This window comes from Ambystoma mexicanum, chromosome 6q (assembly GCF_040938575.1).
Source record: "Ambystoma mexicanum isolate Mex_15411 chromosome 6q, UKY_AmexF1_1, whole genome shotgun sequence".
Classification (NCBI taxonomy): Eukaryota; Metazoa; Chordata; class Amphibia; order Caudata; family Ambystomatidae; genus Ambystoma; species Ambystoma mexicanum.
The window spans coordinates 64055900-64076845 of record NC_090937.1 but is presented as its reverse complement, the minus strand read 5'-3'; positions in this window follow the sequence as shown (position 1 = coordinate 64076845).

Here is a 20946-nt window from a genome sequence, read left to right as displayed (position 1 = left end):
CCAACTGAATCCCTGCAACTAAGGTTAAGTCATTATCCAAGGTACTTTTGTTTTTTTAAAATCTAGTTTGGTTAATGAGTAAGAGTTTATTTTTCCAAATCCAAGTGTTTAAGTCGTTCAGTAAAACTCTTGAAAAAATGTAGGCGGGGTTGTCTAGGATAGCCATTATTGTATAATGACCTGAGTTGTTGTGTTGGCCTTTCTTAAAAATGGGAATTATAATGCTGTTTTGCCACGATTCCGGTATTATGCCTGTTTTGTTAATAATGAGTAAACTGTAGTTTATAATGTTGTCCAAGAGACCATTGTCTACATATATAAAACGGTTCCCATGCACTTTCGCATTCTAAATGTCACGGGGCCTAGTGAGATCGTTTGTTTGTTGTTTCTCCCTTGTTCCCCTCCCTTTGCTTGGTTATGCACTGAAACACTTTTGTATGAGCGCAATATAAATAAAATATCATATCATATCATACATCGGTATGTTTGTTCCTCATAGAAATCAACAATGTTCCACCAATCTGCACCTAATTTTGCAGATACCTGTTACGACCCTCCAGACATCACTAGCTATATGACATTTGGACATATCACCCCTTTTCCTGAGAGATATTATGTTTCTTTAAGTTCCACTCGTTAAAAACACTGATTAAAATACCCCTTTTGGGACTTCCCAAAGGGCCTTTCGACACTAGTGATTCAATAGTGATTCTCCAATCAATGTCCAGTTAATCAACCAACCAGGTTTCTTGTAAGTAAACTAAACTATAGTTTCCAATGTTGTCCAAGAGACCATTTTCTATATACATAAAACATAAAATCTGTGTGTTTGTTCCTCATACAAATCCACACTGTTCCACCAATCTGCACCAAATTTTGCAGATACCTGTTTGGACCCTCCAGACATCTCTAGCTATATGACATTTGGACATCTCACTCTTTTCCCGAATTTCAGCACTGACACACAAAAGGTGGTTGCCTGAAAGTGACAATACATCAAGGTGGACATAGTAGCACTGGACAAAGTTAATTTCAAGCATCTTAACATGAGGAACCAAACTGAAGTCCCTATGGGGCCTCGAAAACTAAGTTTCAAGGCCCTAGGGTGCACCGTTTGCGAAGTATATTTGCACTGCAACGATTTGTTTCTTATACAATTCCACACCATTCCACCAATCTGCACCAAATGTTGCACAGTTACCTATTAGAACCCTCTGGACGTCACTCGCTACATTACATTTGGATATCCCACGCCTATCGGACACACCACCCCTTTCACCGGATTCCAGCCCCAACAGAGCTCATTTTAAGCCACTCAACACGGGAACAAAACTCAACATGTTTCAAGACCCTAGGAGATATTTGCACCACACCACACCACTCTCACCTCCCCTTCACTTCTGCTCCAGGGTATGTAATCCATATTTCAAGGTTCTAGGATGCACTGTTTCTGAGATATTTGCACCGCAACGCAATGCACAGTGCCAGGGTAAGGTGACAGGTGGGAGAGCACACAAAAGGTCCCACTACACTGCAGCATGCCAACTCTTGCCTTCCCTCCACATCTGCACTGGGGTATGTAAGCCAGTCACACATGCCCATTCTCAATGCAGTTTACATCAAGTGATAAGCAACTCGAAACAACTACCTAAAGGATCATTGATTTTCAACAAATGATGAGTGTTTTCATGTCTGTCTACAGAACCTGTGATGCATCATCTTTTCCAGTTTCAGGGAGTATTTTAATGTGTGGGGAAGCTCAATATCTAAAGCCTGCCTTTCAGAGTAAAACTACAGATCAGGTACACAGACAGGCAGAGATAATGGGGTCTTTCCAGTAGGGGCTCTTTAAGCTGTAATATTGTAATGTTTTTCAAAGGCTTCATTCTATCCCAGCGTGAGAAAGTAGAGACGTTCCATGAAAGCTTGCAAATAAGCAACACAAAAATATTCAATAGAGTAATGACTACAACAGATTATTCCACAATTGATCATAACAGGTATTTACCCTCCAAAATGTGAACTTCTGCCTCCCTTAGTTAGAGTAAGATGTCATTCTCAGTGGCTGCTCAGTTCACTCAAGTTACAGTGCTGCATTTTGCACAGCTGGCCCTGAGTCACATAAACCACATTGGATGATCTGCATGTAAGGCGTTGTTTGATACTATATGTACTATAAGTGGTAGAGCATGTGGCAGGGGAGGTTTGTAAAGATTTTTACATGTGATGCATCTTTTGAAATCACAGCAGAACACTCCCCGGTGTGTAACAGTTAGTTGTAATCCTGCACCAACAATAAGTTTGCCTACATTTGGAACTCTGCAATAAGCAATAAATGGTGGTTTGGGGAAAGTCGTTTGTAATAATCGTGAGTTGGCCAATAAGGGAAACGGTTCCTGACTGATCTTTTTGAAATTGGGTGCTGCTGGATGGTAATCCACAGCCAATGGCATCCTGTCACATGTGTCTCTGATTCTGGTTTTCTAAATAAGTGTTTCTCTCAATATTTCAAAAGATTTTTTAATCTTCTGTTGGATAATATGCAAAAGGTAGCCACACAGTCTCAATAGATCAGTGAGCTCCTCCATGCATTTTTTGCACGTGTCTACATCACTGCAGATGCGTCTTATTGTCAGATTGTGAATGTAGGTAATATGGACTTTCATATGATGTGGGTGACAGGATGTCCAGTTTAAATACAGATGGGCATAGTATGCAGATCTGTTACTATCTTATTTCCATGAATACAGAGTCAAACACCCAGAAAGGGAAGGTGGGGACATTCCAAGGTGTAAATTTAATGGTGGGATGGATACTATCGATGAAAGTTGGACATTCTTCAAGTGCTTTTCACCCTGCATTCTACACTATAAAGATATCAATGTTTCTGAGCCCAAGCAACAAGTTGATTGGAATAAGTTCTATTTTGCCCATGAAGATGTTGGCATGGAGAGGTGACATTCCAGTACCCATAGCCATGCCCTGCAGCTGTAGATAGTGGATGTCATTGAAAGTAACGTTGTTGGATGTCAGGATGAGTTGTGCCATGTTGGTGAGAACTTTGTGGGGACAGAATTTTTATCTTTGTTTTGTTAGGTGCTTCTGTAAGCGCCATAAGGCCATCATCATGGGGTATATTTGCGTACAGCGAAGTTACATCAAACTTAGCCAGGGCAGTGCTTTCAGAAAAAAGGCTCCTTTAGTTTCGTTTTGCAATCATTTGTAGGAAGCAATTGGTATTACTAATAAATGATGGTAGTTTTGATAATGGGCTGAAGGTGCAGATCGACAAAGCTACTTTCTATGTGGCTGAATCATTATGAGAGGTTAAAGGCCTCCAGGGCAATATCTTCCAGTCCTTGTTCTGGAATAAACAAGTATTTCTGCTGGCACATCAATGAGAATAAGTCTGATCTATTTAACAATCACATAATGGATCACTTTGTTCAGGTCTTCTGTTGGATAGTTTTCCAGAGCTTTGTAGGTGGTGGTATCCTCTAGTTGTCTCATTACATCCTGCACATAGTCAATGATTGCCATGGCAACTACTGCCCCACCCTTGTCTGCAGGTTTAATGATGGAAACTGTTCTTTCGTGAAGGTTGTGGGTAGCTTTTCTCTTCTTTGGTGATGTCATAAATCCTTTTGGGTGTGGATTGTTTGATGTGCCTGTTAATGAACAAAATATATGTTTCAGGTACAGGATTGTTTCCACACTGTGGATTCCGGGTTTTGGGAAGGCAGTCATTCTCAAAAGGATTGGCAGTGTACGTGGGTTGATCACCATCCATTTCCTTGTAAATGAGTTATACAAGCCTGCATCTTCCAAATGTCTGTCCTCGTGCTGGCAGTATTATCTTATCTGGGTACAGGGCAGCAATTCAGGTCCTGCTCAACAGTTTAATCTCAGAAGGAGATAAAAGTCCTCCAATCACTGAGTTCTGTATATAATGGGGTTGTAGGTGATTAATGCCTTCCAGATTTTGATTCTTCCTAAACCTCCTGTTCTTTTTGCTTGGTCTATCTGCAGTCCTTACATTGAAGGAGGATCACTGAAAATTGGCAGATTCATGAAGTGATGAGGTGGAATGCAAGGGATCTGAAATCTAAGCATGTCTCTCTTTAGTTGGACAGATGTAACTTTCAACATTTCCTTGGTTGTCCTCCATTCTACTTCTGGCATGTCCTGCACCAGGTACCAGGTGTGACATCACAAGGTCATTTCTACTGCCCCTTTGAAAGTTCAGTTCCATTTTTACTTTGGATTTAAGCAGCTGCATCTTTTGAATGTTGCCTTTAATAGATGCACACAGTAGAGCCATCAAAGCAGAACATTAGACATAGCAAAATGTGGCTTGATCTTAATCCCCAGTCCCTTGGGATATACATGAAGCTTTTCATAAGTTTGTAAATGTGTAATGGCACTTACTGATTTTCTCCTGGTTGAACAGAGTATATTTAGGATGTTGATTTGTTTTCGACATGGTGGTAGCCTCTGGCTTGAATGTCGGATCCAAGGAAAGGATGCAGCTATGAAATCCCAAACAAGTTTTCAAGGAGATGAATGATAACAAAAAACCAACCTCCAGCCAGCACAATAGATCTGGATCCAAATGGATGGCTGGATAAAGTAATAAAATATTCATTACACTAATGACTGGAACAGATAATTCTACAATTGGTCAAAAAATGTATTTAGCCTACATTTCCGGCTTCCACCTTCTTCAGGTACAGTAAGATGTCTTTCTCAGCTGGTGTTATCTCTGTTCATTGGGATGCAATGATTTTAAATGGTAAATCCAAAATAGAGAGAATCTGCATGTCTGACAAGGAACGGTCAGAATGGTTAAAATGGTTGGCTACTGGCTGTTCCACCCTCTGTATAATGATGGATGATTTGTGATTTTTGAAGCATGTCCGAAGTTCATTGGTGGTTTGAACTACATATTGTTTTTTGAAGTTCTCCCGTTGGCTCGGAATCATATAAACTACATTGTATGATCTACGACTAAGGTGTTGTTTGATACTATAAGTTCTTACAGTTGTAGAGCATGTGGCAGTGGAGTTTTGTGTAAGGTATTCACGTGTGCTGCATCTTAATGCAGTGTTTTATAATGTTAATGCTGAAATACTGTAATTATGCATTATGCATCTACTTACATTTTGAGGAATGTAATTGCAAGACAGTCTTTAAAAATGTGACCTCATACTGGTCCTTGCAAAGCAGAATAAAGTTAGCATAACAAGTATCATCCTGATTACTGCTGGTCAATTCCTTGAAAAAAAAACACCTTTCCTGGCTTCCTCTCCCAACACAGGTATTTGGCAGTAGATAATTGCTGCTTCGCTCACCATTAGTCCCTATAAACTTGCTGTGAACAAAGAAAGGAAGGTGGGGAGAGCCATGAGGCAAGGAAAGAATACAGACTGAATTGTGTTTTCTTTTGAACAGGTTAATTTAAATTGCCTTCTGTGCCAGCAAACCTACAGAATAACATCACACATTGTGATGTGATACTTCTTATGGTATGCCTTGTACAGTCAGAGAATGTGGATGGGAGAAGAAATGTTTGTAGCTGATGTCAAAAGACATCTCCAGTGGCAGCCAAGTGAAAAGCCTCATCTGAACACATACAACCCATCCTTACTTGTCTAAAAAGAGCACAGGCTCTGAGCACCTTCTGGGGGCCAATAAATATGGTAGAATTAATTGCTCCTTGCCCTCATTCTAGTTTACAAGTCCTTGAGGAGACAAAGGAGAGAATATTTGTTCACTGACTGACTTCATGCAGGATATGTCTACTGAGACCAGCATGGAGAATGCACATCCATCCACCTCAAAAACAGCCCCTCAGGCAGAAGCTACAAACCAAGCCCCCTTGGAGAATATCTAAGCAAAGTAGGTTAATGGACATGTGGTCATGATGGAACCAATAGGTTTCTTTGCAGCCCTCTAGCCACGGCCGAAACTTGACATTTTCCACCAATACTAATCTTTGCGGTCAACTAGCCATGATCTTTGAAGATGGCCAGTGGCATCCTTGGTGCACCAATAGTTTTCTTTAGGGCCCACTAGCATGGCCTTTCGCCGTGGCCACCGCACATGTTACAGCATACTTTTTTCTTGAAGACCCATTGTCCCCTGCTTAGTAGTTGTGATCAGTGCAGTTGAAAAATAAATTCACTCCCCATTCTTGTGGAAGTGCCTTCAGACATGGGCGCTGTACATGTTGCACCAGTAGGTCTCTTTGTGGCCCACTAGACATAGTGGAAGGCCATGGACAGCAGGCACACGTTTGTTAGGTAGGGGAGGGCTGCCAAAGGGACAGCTTGCAAATCATGACACCTACTTTACACGGCCACAAATAAATGCTCCATCTCCACAAGGCCTAAATGGATCCACGCAGTAAACACCACGGGTGCAAACAGCAGTGAAAATAGTATTAGTATAGAAAGACCGTACCCTGAACCCCTGAATTGGCATTTGCATCTACATCACACACATAAAAGTCACCCGATTCCAGATATACTTTAGAGAGCAACTTTGACAAAGGCACTCTGCAAGAGGCAAACACCTAGATCATCATTTGTATACGATTTTTCCATGGGTGAACCAAGATAGAAATTACTTTGTGGTGTGCAATTTAACATTGGTCCCTTTTATTATACACTTGCATAAAGTTCCCGTTCTTTGAACCGGTTCTGTAGACAGACATGATAACACCGTCATCAATTGTTTAAAACCAATGATCCTGTAGGTCGCTGTTCTGATTTGCTTATCGCTTGCTGTGCTTTGCACCCTGAACTAAACTGCACTGAGAATGGGTGCGTGTGGCTATCTGACATACCCCAGAGCAGACATTGGGGGGAGGCGGGCGTTAGTGTGCTGCTACGTACTGGGACCTTCAGTGCGTTCTCCCCACCTGTCGCCTCACCTTGGCGTGGTGCAGTTCATTGCGGTGCATTGTGGTGCAAGTATCTTGGAAACGGTGCATCCTAGGGCCTTGAAAAGCAGCTTTCAAGGTCCGATGGAACTTGAGATGTGTTCCTCGTGTCGGGACAGGTCCTTCTACGACCACATTGATGTTTTGCTTATTTAAGGAAACCATCTCATGTGTAAAGATGCTGCAATCCGGGGAAATGGGCGGGGTGTCCAAATGTCATGCAGCCAGTAATGTCCAGAGTGTCCTAACAGGTAACTATGCAAAATCTGGTGTAGATTGGAGAAACGGTAGCAAATTGTATAAGGACAACACTTCGTCAAGTCACAAACCCAAAAACAAATTCTGACTTGTGCTGAAATCTGGGGAAAAGGGTAGGGTGTCCACATTTCATGTCAGTAATGTCTAGAAGGTCCTAGCAGGTAACTATACAAAATTTGGTGTAGATTGGTGAAACAGTGTGGAATTGTATAAGGAACAACACTTTGTCAAGCCAGAAACCCACAAACTAATTTTGACTTGTGCTGAAATCCATCGAACGGTGTGGGGTGTCCAAATGTCATGTAGCCAGTATTGTCCAGAGGGTCCTAACAGGCAACTATGCAACATTTGGTGATTAGTGAAATGGCATGGAATTGTATAATGAACAATCCTTTGCCACAAACCCAGCCACCCACACAGTTTCACTTTTATAAATATAGAAAATGCATAGATAGTTGGCCAGATAAATAGTTGGCCAAAATGATGGCCAGTTAAATCCTTAGGCAAAAAGTTGTATATGTTTAGGGTCTAGCAATTTTGACAAGTTAGGCACTGAGATTAAATGAGTTGCCAGGGAGTGCAGACTAGATTTAGTGGTGAAGTTAGGATTGTACCAAGTGTGCAATTTCAGCACTTGCCACACAGTTTCTCGATTCTTGTCATACAGAAAGGTGCAATTATGTTGAGAATGTCTGACTTTGATGAACTAATAAAACAATTTCTCTTGTAGAATTAGATTGGAAAGAGAACAAATCACATGATTAATAAACTTAACTGTATTTGAAAACTAAACTCCTTAATGTTAATGTTGATGTTAAAGGACATTTATAACATGCACGGCCGCCACCGGAGTAGTCCCCTGGCGCTCTGATGGCTCTGAAAGGCAAGAAGGTAGGGTAATTTAGTAGGACAGAGCGGGATAAAGAGCAAGAGAGCTGTGATGTTGTATTGGCAGCTTCAGTTCGATTAACACAGTTCGCGGAGCTTAGGTGTATTTCTCAGTGAATAGCCTACATCTGCTGTTGTGCGAGGCTATGCATGGTTTGTTTTGTTGTTGTGGTGTAGCGATGTTTGTGTGGTTTGTTGTGCTTTAGAGGTATGGTTGTATTTAGTTCAGGGTTTGAGAGGTGTATGCAGTTGGATTCGTTTTTTATTAGTAGTGTTGTTATAGACTAGACGAGACACATAATGATATCTACAATTCCAACCAGATTTGACGCAAGCTAATATTCACATTCTTGTCTAGATGTGGCGACGTCTAATATTCACATTCCTGTCTAGATGTGACGTCAGCTAATATTCACAATTCCATCTAGGTGTGACGCAAGCTAAATTCACATTCCTGTCTAGATGTTACGCAAGGTAATATTCACTATTCCATCTAGGTGTGAAGCAAGCTAACATTCTATTTTCTGTCTAGATGTGAAATATATTATGCACACAGAGAATCATTGTTGCTTTAATTTTCTCTATTATATATGGAAGTCTACAAACAGCAGAATACTAACTTTTATGAGCAGAAAAAAGTCCCATCTCGTTTTTTTACTGCATTTTAAAAGCACCTAACAAAAAAATGTGTGTGATATGTTTACCTGCGTCTGGACATAGTTTGACACAGACTTGCTCATTGTTACTCATAATGTGCATAATAATATTTGAAATTGCAGAAAACAGCAAACAAGGGAAGACCCGAAAATAAGCCCTGTGACATTTGATCAACATTTGATCTCCTCTCTAGGACCCCCTTCCAATCAAATGACCTACGTAAAAAGAAGAGACATGCAATGTGCTAAGCAATGCTACCAGAATGTGAAAGGGCAAACCTGTTCACCAAAGACAGCCCAGTATGGTACAGTGAGGTAAGATGACCTGCCCAGGATGGCAGTATCTTCTGTTGGCAAAGCAGGTTATGAGCGTCTTCTTTTTTTAAAGGATTTGTATTAGATTCAAATCCTAAATTGCATATAAACAATTGATAAGGAATATCCATATAAAACACAAAGATGTTGTAATATGATATTTAGCTTCTATGATAAGCGATAGCAAAACTTAGCATGAAAGTATAATTATTAAAACCTAATAGTATGTTTTTTTTAGGATAATAAAGGTAAGGGGGACAAGACATGACATACAAGACAAGACATCCACAAAAGGAATGCTACAAGAAGAGGGAGGGGCGGGAGAGAGGAAGAGTGCATAACAAGTTAGAGTAAGAGTTGGTTAAACACTTAATAATATTGCAAGAAATTCAGTTAAAGGTTTCCATTTTAGCTCATGTTTGCGCAAAAGAGAAACAGTAGAGGCATTACAAGTTTCAAGTCTGTGAGTATTACACATCACATTCCACCATAGTTTCTGATGTAATTTTTCTAAGTTTTTCCAATTAGAAGTAATTGTTCTTATGGCTAACATAATAAACAGATCAAACAAAAACTTACTATATCAACATGTAATATCGAGAACAATAGCACTACCAGCAAAATGAATCTGGGGGCAGAAGTCTAATGACGTATTAAACATGTTTTTAATTACTTTCCAAACTTCTGTCCAGAACATTGAGACACATTTGCAGTCTAGGACTATGGGCCTCATTACGACTCAGGCGGTAAGGGTTTTACGACGGCGTAAACAGAGCCGACCCTTACCGCCTGAGTACGAGGTCCCTTAGCGCCATGGCGGATTTAACACCTGCTTTTAGCAGGTGTTAAAATCCATGGCGCTAAGGGACCATGGAGTTAATTACGCCACCGTAATTTACGGTGGCGTAATTAACGCCTTCCCCACTCCCATTATGCCCTATGGGGCAAAAATGGGAATGGGGAAGGGTAAATGGGGATTGGGGACTTACCGCCCCGCCAACCTCGGAATGGGGCGGTAAGTCCGCCAACCACCATGGCGTAAACGTAGTTTACACCATGGTGGTAAAGTCACGGCCCAGGCGGTAACTTACTGCCTGGGTCGTAATGAGGCCCTATGTGTTTAAAGGATCCTGGTGTAACTCACCACCTGTAGGACTGGCCAGGGCGTTGAGAAGACAGAGCACCAAATGGACCGGAATCTTCTGTCACTGCTGAGTATTGTCCAACAGGACTCCTCCGACCGGACTGCCTCACTTGAGGAAGCTCTTTATGATAATGGACCCCAATGACTGTGATAATAGAACAGGCAGGTTGGTGTATTACCCAAAAGAGCGGGGAAAACCACGCCGCCACACCAAGCTGCAAGAAACAAAGGCACAGGTTAGAGGCAGGAATATCAAAGAACTGATAGAGGTCTAGGATGAGGGTGAGTACCTGAAAAGGATTGGCAGCTCGTGGTTAAGGAGAATTCTGACGAAGAAAAAGAAAAAAAAGAAAAAACTCAATGTTAGAAGTTCTACAAATGGGCAATACTAATAGGAGACTTATAGAAAAAGTCTTACCCCCTCTATTGATGAGAGCGGTCCCTAAAGAACACAACGGAGGTGTAAAATAATAAACAGGTAATGTTAGTAGAGGGTAGATTCCCGGATGGCACGAGGGTCGCAACTAGGTTCAGGATGGTGCAAGAAATCAGCAGGGCGTCCAGCTTGCACAAGTGAGGTTTCCAGAAAGAAAGGTAGTCTCTCACAATGTTTCTTTGCAGAAGACAACAGATGGTAAACAAAACAAAGTCACAGTGGTTGACACTTCTTACCGTGGGTAGTATGGAATTAAGAACACTAATAGCAACCAACAGGAAACGCATGAGGAAGGAGTTGTCCAGCTGAGACGTAGGAGAAATGTCAAAAAAGGAACTGATGCTAGGAGTGCAACGGAATACACAGCCAAGCGAGGTTCAGTTAGTCTTGTGAAGATGAATGAAATGGCTGATAAGGAGAGGGTAAAAGCAAGTCAGGATGCGATCCAAGGTAGATTAAACAGCAGGTCAATCCAATGTCAGGCAAAGGGGCGTGCAAAACCAAGCTCGAATAGCAAAGTCCGGAGTCAAGGAATAGGAGGAAATCCATATCAGCACACACGAACTATGGCGAGAGTAACGCTAATTAGAAGCACCGTGCTTTGTGTCATGTGTGCTTTTATGCAGCAGAGGGCGTGTATGAGTCAGCTGATCAGGATACCGCTGTTCAGTCCTGCGATGTGGTTTCCCAGACAACCGCCAGCGCTGCCAGAACGGGGAAGCAAGGAATGACAACCGCTCTCTTAGAAGTCAGAAACGCCATGAGCCGAGGAGAGCAGATCGGCGCCCATGTGTAACAGCATCCGCCCTCAAAGAGAGCGGCAACCCCCTGGAAATGTGGAATTCCCGCAAAAGGTCAGGTGAGTGGATGTGCAACAAGGGTTCCCAGGTCCTTTCTTCAGGGCCGTAACCAGGGCTGGACTGCCCCACCGGGACACCGGGTCATCCCCCGGTAGGCCTCTGGCCTGTAGGGCCTCTTTTTGAGCGGAAGGATACACATGTGTTAGCATAAACACATCGCGTGATTTTCCTCGCCTCCGTCTGGGTGGTTTGCCTTGAATTGGCTGTCACCACTGACCGAGGCACCGGCACCGGCATTTATTTATTTTTTCCCAGCATCTGGGCTGGGCCTGCGCCTGCGCAGGGCCTCCTGGGCTGGGTACCAGATTGGAACCGCACGTGCCCTGCCTGCTGCCCAGGCTGCGCCTGCGCGCACAGTGCGCACATTAGCAGGCAGGCAGGCAGCTGGTCCGGGCTGCATGAGGCCTGGCATTGCAAGCCACAAGATCGATCGATTGTCAGGTGAGAAGCGATCAGCGAGACACACTGCACATTGATGATATGTATCTCGAGTCTCGTAAGTAAAGTTAACTTGCAGTGGCTGCTTGAAATCATTCCCCAGAGCCCTGTTATTGGGCCGTAGAACCGTCTAGGCCAGAGTGGGTAAGCACATCAATGCTCGGCTGGTGTAGGTTCAGCACCTGGGTGAGGGAGAGCCCAGCCGAGCGTCGATGCAGCAGGACCTACCCCGGCCTGTCTCTGCTGGTAGGGCAATAAGGCAATGCCCGAACCAAAAACACAACAAAATGCTAGTTTGGGCCTGTTTTTTTTAAACAAAGTGGGCCACTCTTTTGGCCAATGTGGACCGGTTTGACAAGTTACTTCGCTCTGCAGCTAGTAGTTTTGACCAGTGTTGCTGAATACATTTTGTTTAAATTGCACAATTTGCATCACATTTTATCAAAAGCCTCGCCCTTGGGTACTACTCAAACAGTCTGTCACAAAAGCAATGAATTGCCACTTGCAACTGTGGGCCACTTGTTCAAGGTGCTCGAGATAATGTTATTCCCCAGCCCGACCCTGGCACCAGGTCAGACTCCGGCCAGTGTCTGCAAGTGGCTCGTCTCAGCCCAGACTGTCTCAGGTGGCATCATCCGTGCACGTCACCACAACACTGCAAAGGTTGTGTACCCATTACACGTCCTCCAGTCCGCGTGGCTGTGGCGAGAGTCACCTCACTCCACCCCTCCAAAGGCCACGTGGGGTTCCCTTATCGCACCACCGAGCACATCATAAAGCGCCAAGAGGTGGCCATGCAAATGACAAAAAGAGCGCTATACAAGACCCAGCACATAACATATGCACCTTGCACACAGAATGGGACCCATATCACCACGTGCCCTCCACATGCACACTGCAGGGAGCACAACAGGGGCATCGCGTGCACACTGTAAGGGTCACCACGGGGTGCAGCACATGCACTCCGGCACACCTTGCGACCTTTTCAGGTACGGAGAAGTTTCAAATCAGGCCTCCTCTGGTCTGTGATGGTCACTCACTGCTACTGTTGATGAAATGCATGATTTTTTTCAGTGAATTAACTTAACTTAAAGCCTGCAAGTCAAGTTACTTTACTGAACAAAATCAGCTTTTTCTTGAATCGTGCATTATTTGCAGCGGCAGCCAGTCCCTCAAATCATTCCCCAGGACAGAGCTCTCAAGGACTGTCCGTCCAGGTTCCCTGCCCTGGGGAATGTAGGGTAATGGCAGTGCGCGTGAGATGGGGGCTATCGCTTGTTTTCTTTTAAAAGTTATTGTGTTCCGGGTATGGAACGTATAGGGAGCATCAGCGTGCAGTGTTCGTAGCAATCTATGCTTTTGAGTGCAATAGGCGCTTTGCTCAGATGTGTCCTGTAAGGATATTTGGCGTGTTACAGCACAGATTACAGCACTACTACACAGGTAGCAAACAGCACAGAGTACAGCACTACTACACAGGTAGCAAACAGCACAGAGTACAGCACTAATGCACAGGTAGCAATTTTTTTTTTTGCAGCACCACCACAAGGGTGCGGTGCATTGCTATATGTGTACCAGATTAACAAGAAAAGACAGGCTATTCAGTCAAAAACGATTTTAACATATAAGATGCAAATCTATTTTTACAGTTAAAAGCACACGTGCTCATTTAAAAATGCACACTATTTTTCACCTGAAATGCCTATGGTGCGAGAGACACATTTGAAAATAATAACTAACCTTACTGATAACTAACCTGACTAATGAAACATAATCCACTAATAAAAATGTGTCTTCACTGCAGAATTAGGCCTATTCTGAAAGTGAACTTTTAAACGCACATCCATTTTTTTTTCTTTCTCCTCTCTGCTGCCCTGTCCACATAATTACAGGAAGCAAAAGAGCTTGAAAGAACAGGAAATCAGTTGGTTACAAAGTATTACTATAAAAATGAGCCATTGTGTAGAGAAGGAGGAGATGGCATGATTGATTCTGATTGGAGCAGGGTCATAGCAAGTATCATGCTAGAGGGAGTGATCAGGCTTTTGCTGGGGGGAGTTTGAGGAAGAAGAAAGGCAGTCAAGATTTGGCAGAGCTGGAAGAAGGACCTTTCCCCTGGCTGAGGCATTCCTATCTGCAGAAGCTGAGGATTCCAGATAATAACCCCGGTTTGAGAACGAAAAGCATTCGTTTTCACTGGGGTTAATCTTCAAGGGAGCCACATTCAGAAAGAGAACAACTAAAGAGATAAGGTAATTACAGAAGTGTGGGAGCTGAGTGTGTATGAAAATATGCAGTCAGTGTAGGGAAGGAGACTCCTGTGCGTGCCTTAATCAAATGCTAATGTTGCAATTTGAGTTCTGTTCTCTGCCACTCTCTTTGCAGTGTGTCATAGACAAAGCTGTTACTGTGCTATTGTATTTATTTCTGTAAAGAATGAGATCGTGTTTAAATGCTCTTTTATAATACAGAAAAATATTTGAAAGCAGACGGGTGGTGTGTTTACTATTTACCATTACAATGCTGATGATGTGGGGAGATTTTTAAACAATGCAATGGTCATTTTAAGACAGATGTGTGCATGTCAGATTCAGTATGAACAGTTGTGAGTGACTGTAGCATAGCTCGTTGGAGGTACATGAGCCAACGGGAGGAGAGACTCTCTGGACATAGTTCCCTACCGTATATAAGGTAGTGGAAATTACCACAAAATTACCGCATATAGCTCTCTGTCGTAAATAAGTCAGTGAGATTGCCCATGGTGGCACACTAACACTAACACTAACACTGAAAATGTGGTATTCCTGAAATGTAGGCCTGAGGTCTCTCTAGTGATTACACGAAAAATCTAAGCAAAGATAAGGGATTCTGGACATTGGGGCCACCAATAAAACAAGGGAATAATGCTCACCAACCACGCATACCAACCACGCATACCAACCACGTATACCAAATATGCATGTCTAGGTGCTGAAATAATGCATGTCCACTGTATTATTGTTGCACATGGCCAAATCTGAATACAAGGAGTAATTATTGCTAAGTTATTTTTCGGCGGTAATAAAATACCGTCAGGCCCCAAATCTCCACAAAATACCCTACATATTTATGGTGCGTTGCAGGCCGGGAAAGTGATCATAGAGTACCTACTGGGCGTGGCAAGCGTGTCTCACGCTGCCATTTGCACATTAAAGGGAACCCATTTTATAATAGCAGTGTGCCACTAAAAACGAATTTCAGAATGTCACAAAGGGAAACCACATTCTCAGATCTAGTGCAATATTTAGAGGCAAAGTTGTTTGCACATGGGAATTGGTCGTCAAATAGCACGTTGGAATGGAGTAACCGCATTCAGGGTGAGGTGCAGAAAGAAAAATTAGACAATATTTTTGCAGAAGGCAGCATAATTCAGGTCTGCCTTACAAGATTATTGAATGCAGCCGATAAAAGTGCAGAGAAAGACTGTTTAATACGGCTATGCGGCAAAATATGGTTTATTTTAAACAAGTCCTTGCGAATGCAAGAGAATGATACTCAGCTAATTAACAGGTTAAAGACTGAATTAGAGGGGGCAAGTAAAAATCAGGAAATGTTGAGAGCAGAATTGGATGTATGCCAAAAAGACATGCAATTAAAATGCAGAGACTTTGATACTCAATTATCCAAAAGCAAGAAACAATTTGAGGATAGTGAGCAAGAATTGGCACACTTAAAAGCCTTAGTGGATCACATTAGACAAGATAAAGATGAGGTTGTTTCAGAGATGCAGATTTTACAAAAAGAACATTGTGAAAAAGAAGGTGATCTCCAGAGTGCAGAACAAGAAATGATTAAAATGATTCAAGAAAGAGACAAGAGAAATAAAGTGTTCAATGAATGCCAAATGCAAATGTGCGAAATGCAGGAGGTGATTAATAAAATGAGTGATGAAAATAATTATTTGCAAAATGAAGCAACCAGACTCCTTAAAAAGTGTAAGGACTTAGAACAGCAAATGTGCATTCCCAGGTCCCAGGAGAGGCGGCAGGGTACCACATTCAATGGAGTGGAGGTGAATTCTAGCTCTGCCCAAAGAGCTAGTGCTCCAGTGACTGGGCCGGTGACTGAACTTGGTTGCAGCGCCCTTGGGGGATTTGATACTCCCATTGGGGGCAGCCACCAATCTCATACACCTGAAAACAGGATTGAATCACAAAATAGTGCAATTCCATGTATTGCAACAAGTAGCCCCATAAAAATAATGAAATCCATTAAAGCCATGATCAAACCATTTAAAAAGGGAGGTGAATGCTGCATTGAGGATCACTTAGAAGCGGTGCATGACATTTTTAAAGCACTCCAGATACCTAAGGAACAGTACAGACAATATTTTCATTTAACTTTAGATGCCCCGACGGCCAGCATCATAAGGGGATTAAATGAACAGCAGAATATGACATGGCTGGAGTTTGAAAAAGAAATTAGGCGTCATTTTTCTCCTTTTCAGTCATTGCAGGAGGCAAAGAAAGTCGCGTACACAATTACTGCTGGACCTAATATATCCCCTCGCCAATTTTTACAAAACTTAAAAAGAGCATTTTCTCGCTTTGATGTATCTGTTGACTCAAATTCCAATGAGTTTAAAACTGCATACTTCTATGGGCTACAGAAAGACATCATATCCCAATTGGTCCGTGAATTTGACCGTGACAAGTCCCTTGAATGGATTGCACATCAAAGCACAAAACTATATGAGGTACTCTATTGTCAGGGTAGAGAAAGTGATAAAATGAAAGATACTAGACCTAAATCTAAAGAACCCTCAGCCACAGTAATGGAAATCAGGTCAGCCAAAATGTCCCTTGAGTCTGCTCAAAGCCAAGGTAAAAATAATGTGACACCTGAACAAAGGGGTAATCAACAAAGATCGCCATTTCCTGTACCAATGTTCCAATCACATGATCCTAGTAATAGAGAGAGCTACATCAGCCCTAGGTATTTAGGGGTCAGACCCCGGGTAGGATACCGGCCTGATATGGCAGGTATGAACAATAACCAGAGACAAATTCAAGATCAAAGAAATGATGGTCCCTACCAGTCATTGGGGACACAGAGCAGATTTGATCCCAGCACCATGATATATGGTAATCAGGATAGGCCCCGATATGTGGATCGATTTACTGATAATGGAAATCAACATAGGGGCCAGTACCCACAATCTGAGAGACAGGACATGAGGCAAAACGTGAACTACAATCCACGCCAGTACAATGATTCCCCACCAGGGGACTATAATCAAAGGATGGGTGCAACCCGCTCCCCTCCACAAATGAATCAAGAGTTCAGAAACCATCCCAACCGACATCAATCACCTGAGAGGTATCAGAATAGATCCAATCAGGGGGAAAACAACCAATATCGACCTAGGCCACAGAAAGAGGATCTTAGAGAGATGGAAAGGTTCCAGTGCCTTGAGGCCCAAGTGAAAATGTTAGCTGAGCAAATAGGAAAGCTCTATACAGCGCAAAAACAACCTTCCAAAGAGGGGGCTGATGGCCATAGCGATGACCGGGGGGCTTCCGAAAAGTGACTAAGTACTCATGATAACTGCAGTACCAAAATGACAGATTGCTCTGATATAATTTTGCATAACGACTCTGAGATGCCTAATGGATTAAAAATGAAAGTACCAGTAAATGAAATTGTGACAGAAAGTGCAAATACTTCTAAAAAAGAGGTACGGTTTAACTTAGAGCTAAATAAAACAGTAAAGATTTGCTCAAATGAAAAAGAAACATTAGGAATTCCAAAAGAACAAAGGAACAGATTTAAGAAAAATGACTCATACATGGGGAATACCAGTGAACAGGGAGTAAGTGGGGATGCTATAGCTCCTTCCCTGGGCAAGCAAAACAATGACCAAACACAGACAGAAAAAGGAAATACTCACAAGGAGGGTACAAGTCAATCACCTGAAGAATTCTTTGAGCCACATATTTTTGAAGAGGCTGAAAGGGCTGGTATTACACTAAATGATCACAAATGCACAGATTTAAAAAATGACAAATTTCTGAATGATGTTGTTACACATGTTCAGTTGGAGGATTGTAATGTGGTCTCTGATGTTACCCAGATGGATGGGCGAACAGTGGTCACACTCCAAAAAACCTCTAAACATGGAGAAATGAATAAAATCTCTCGCACAGAAATGGGTAAAAAGGAGGGAAAAATGTCTTTTCATTTACCAATGTGCTTAGCCAAAAGTGAAAAAGACCTGAGAAAGGTGAGCCCTGAAATCAGTAAGAATTCACATTTCTTATGTGTATTAGAGGAAGTTGAGGACAGATATTATGCACCCATCACTGTAGAAGATAAATGCCACATCTTTGCTATGATTGACACTGGCGCACAGGCCACAATTATGTCCAAGGAGCTGGTAAAGAGTATCAATGAAGGGAGACCTCCACAGAGTCAGATCACAGTGAAGGAAAATCAAGGCCCAGTGCATAACTTTAATGGGGAGGAGGTGCCCATCATAGGTGTAACTGAGGTTGACATAAAAATAGGAAAGCACAGAATGAAACAAGAGGTATTGATCACATCTATTTGTGAAATTCCATTTCTGATGGGGACAGATTGCCTGGAAAGATTGTATCCTCTCATAGATGGGGTGAATGGAGTGCTGTGGTCCTTAACCAAAAAACCATTGAGGCCTAAGAAACTAAAATCATAAAACAGCAATATAAATGAATGTCACACCGTTGCCAAAACAAATGATGCTGTGGAGGTATATCTCCAGAATAGCTGCATACCTAGTGTCACTGTCATATTAATGTGTCAAGACAAAATACAGAGCGACAATGAAAAACTACCTGTACAAATATACTTGGACCCAAGGAAAGATTGGCAGACTGCCATAGATGAGCACACATTATGTTTTTATCTAAAAGAGAAAACGTGCAAACAGAATATTGCTCCTAAAACAGATTCAGAAAAACACATTACCACTCTGGCAGAAATACACATGGAAGATGAGCAACCATGGGTTCATGTTGGTATAAATGATTATCTTAAAACAATAAAAGCCACTTTAGCGCTTGAACATGAAAGGAGTTTCATTAATGAGAAATTGTTGCAAAAAATTATGGAGAGGGAAGAAATCCCGAAATTTAGGATTAAAAACCAATATGTTTCTGGGTTGGACAGTCCAGACTTTGAAAACCGAATTGCAGGCAGATGCATGCTTAAAATTAGCATTGGGCAGAAAACAATTTACCATAATGTATGGATAGTGAGTGGAGCACAAAATGAATTTTACATGGGCAATGACATCATGCACAGAATGTGTATGGTGTTAGATTTCCTTAATCAAAAAATATGGTCACGCCTAGGTGGTCCGGCACCTGAATTTGAAGACAAAAGAAGGGCTTATCATTGTGCACAACTGGTTCCTTATGCAGACGAATTACAAATGAGGAAAAATACTATTATTCCTGCATTTACAAAACAGTTTGCAATAACACTGAAATGCAAAAATGGACAGCAGATGAAAGGCTCTGATGCATTTGTATGCCTAAATGAATCCATAAAACAGCAAGGCCTGGATTATGAATACATTCCATTGGAAGACATTGGTGAAGGATCTGTAAAAATCATGGTAAATAATAAAGGTTGTCAGGATATTCATTTAGAGGAAAACTCCCCATTAGGAATGGCCATACAAAAATCACATTATACGGCAGATTTAAATAACATGGTGATTGGGAATATTCCTGAAAAATATGTAGATGCCAAGGGCGAGTTGCCAGAACACCTGGACTCTCAGCCCAAAGGAATATTTAAAATTCATTCTGTGTATCCTTATGATTCAAATGAGACAGTGTGCTGCCATCAAGAGGATTGCATAATATTTAATTTAAATGAAAATGAAACAGAAAATCAGCCCATTGAAGTGGAAGCTGATATGCCAAAATATTTAAAAGTGGCAGCTTTACAAAAAGACACAGCCACACAGTTAGAGGAAAGCACCGAGATTCCCTCACCAGAAGATTTTCCAGAATTTTCCAAAATGGTAGAAGAGCAGGTCTCCTTAGCGGATGCATGTGAAAGCGATAAGGATAGGGACAACCTGAGGGAAATATTTATGGAGTTTAAGGATGTATTTGCAAAAGATGCTTATGACTGTGGTTTAACTGATTTACATGTGGCCACACTACCAGAAGGTTGTAGCAGAAATCCAGTGTTTGTACGCCAGTATAGACTACCGCTGGCATGTTTAGAATCATTGGCAGAGATTATTTAAAATTTGGAATCACGGGGAATCATCAGGCCCATTCATAGCACATCCAATACATCTATTTTAGGTGTATTGAAGCCAAATGGTCAATGGCGGCTATGTGCAGACTTGAGAGAGTTAAATAAAAGAGTACCAATATCTAGATGGCCACTGCCATTCATTGATCAGGGCCTAGCTCAGATACATGGTTCAAATGTATTTACCACATTAGATCTCACCTCTGGATATTGGTGCGTGCCATTGGCAGAGGAGATACAGAATTTATTTTCCTTTACATTTGACAGGACTCAATATGCCTGGCTTAGAGCTCCGTTCGGGTACATCAATAGTGGGAGTGAATTTGGCATATTTTTGAGAAAGGCCATGCCGGATGCAGCGGAAAGAGGAACAATAGTTTATGTGGACGATGTCCTGATAAAAAATGAAAGTTTGAAAAGCCATTTTGATGAAATAAGACATGTACTTGGCCAATTGCAGAAAGCAGGCGCCAAAGTATCTTTGCAAAAAGCACAATGGTGCAAGAAAAAAGTGAACTTTCTAGGGCATGAAGTGACTGAACATGGGCTAAATCCACAAAAGAAGAAAATAGAGGCCATACAAAGATTAAAAGATCCTAAAAATGTGAAAGGAGTAAAAAGTTTATTAGGGATGACAGGCTATAACAGAAAGTTCATTGAAAATTATGCAGAAATCACTCAACCATTGACTAAACTGCTTAAACTGAATACTCCCT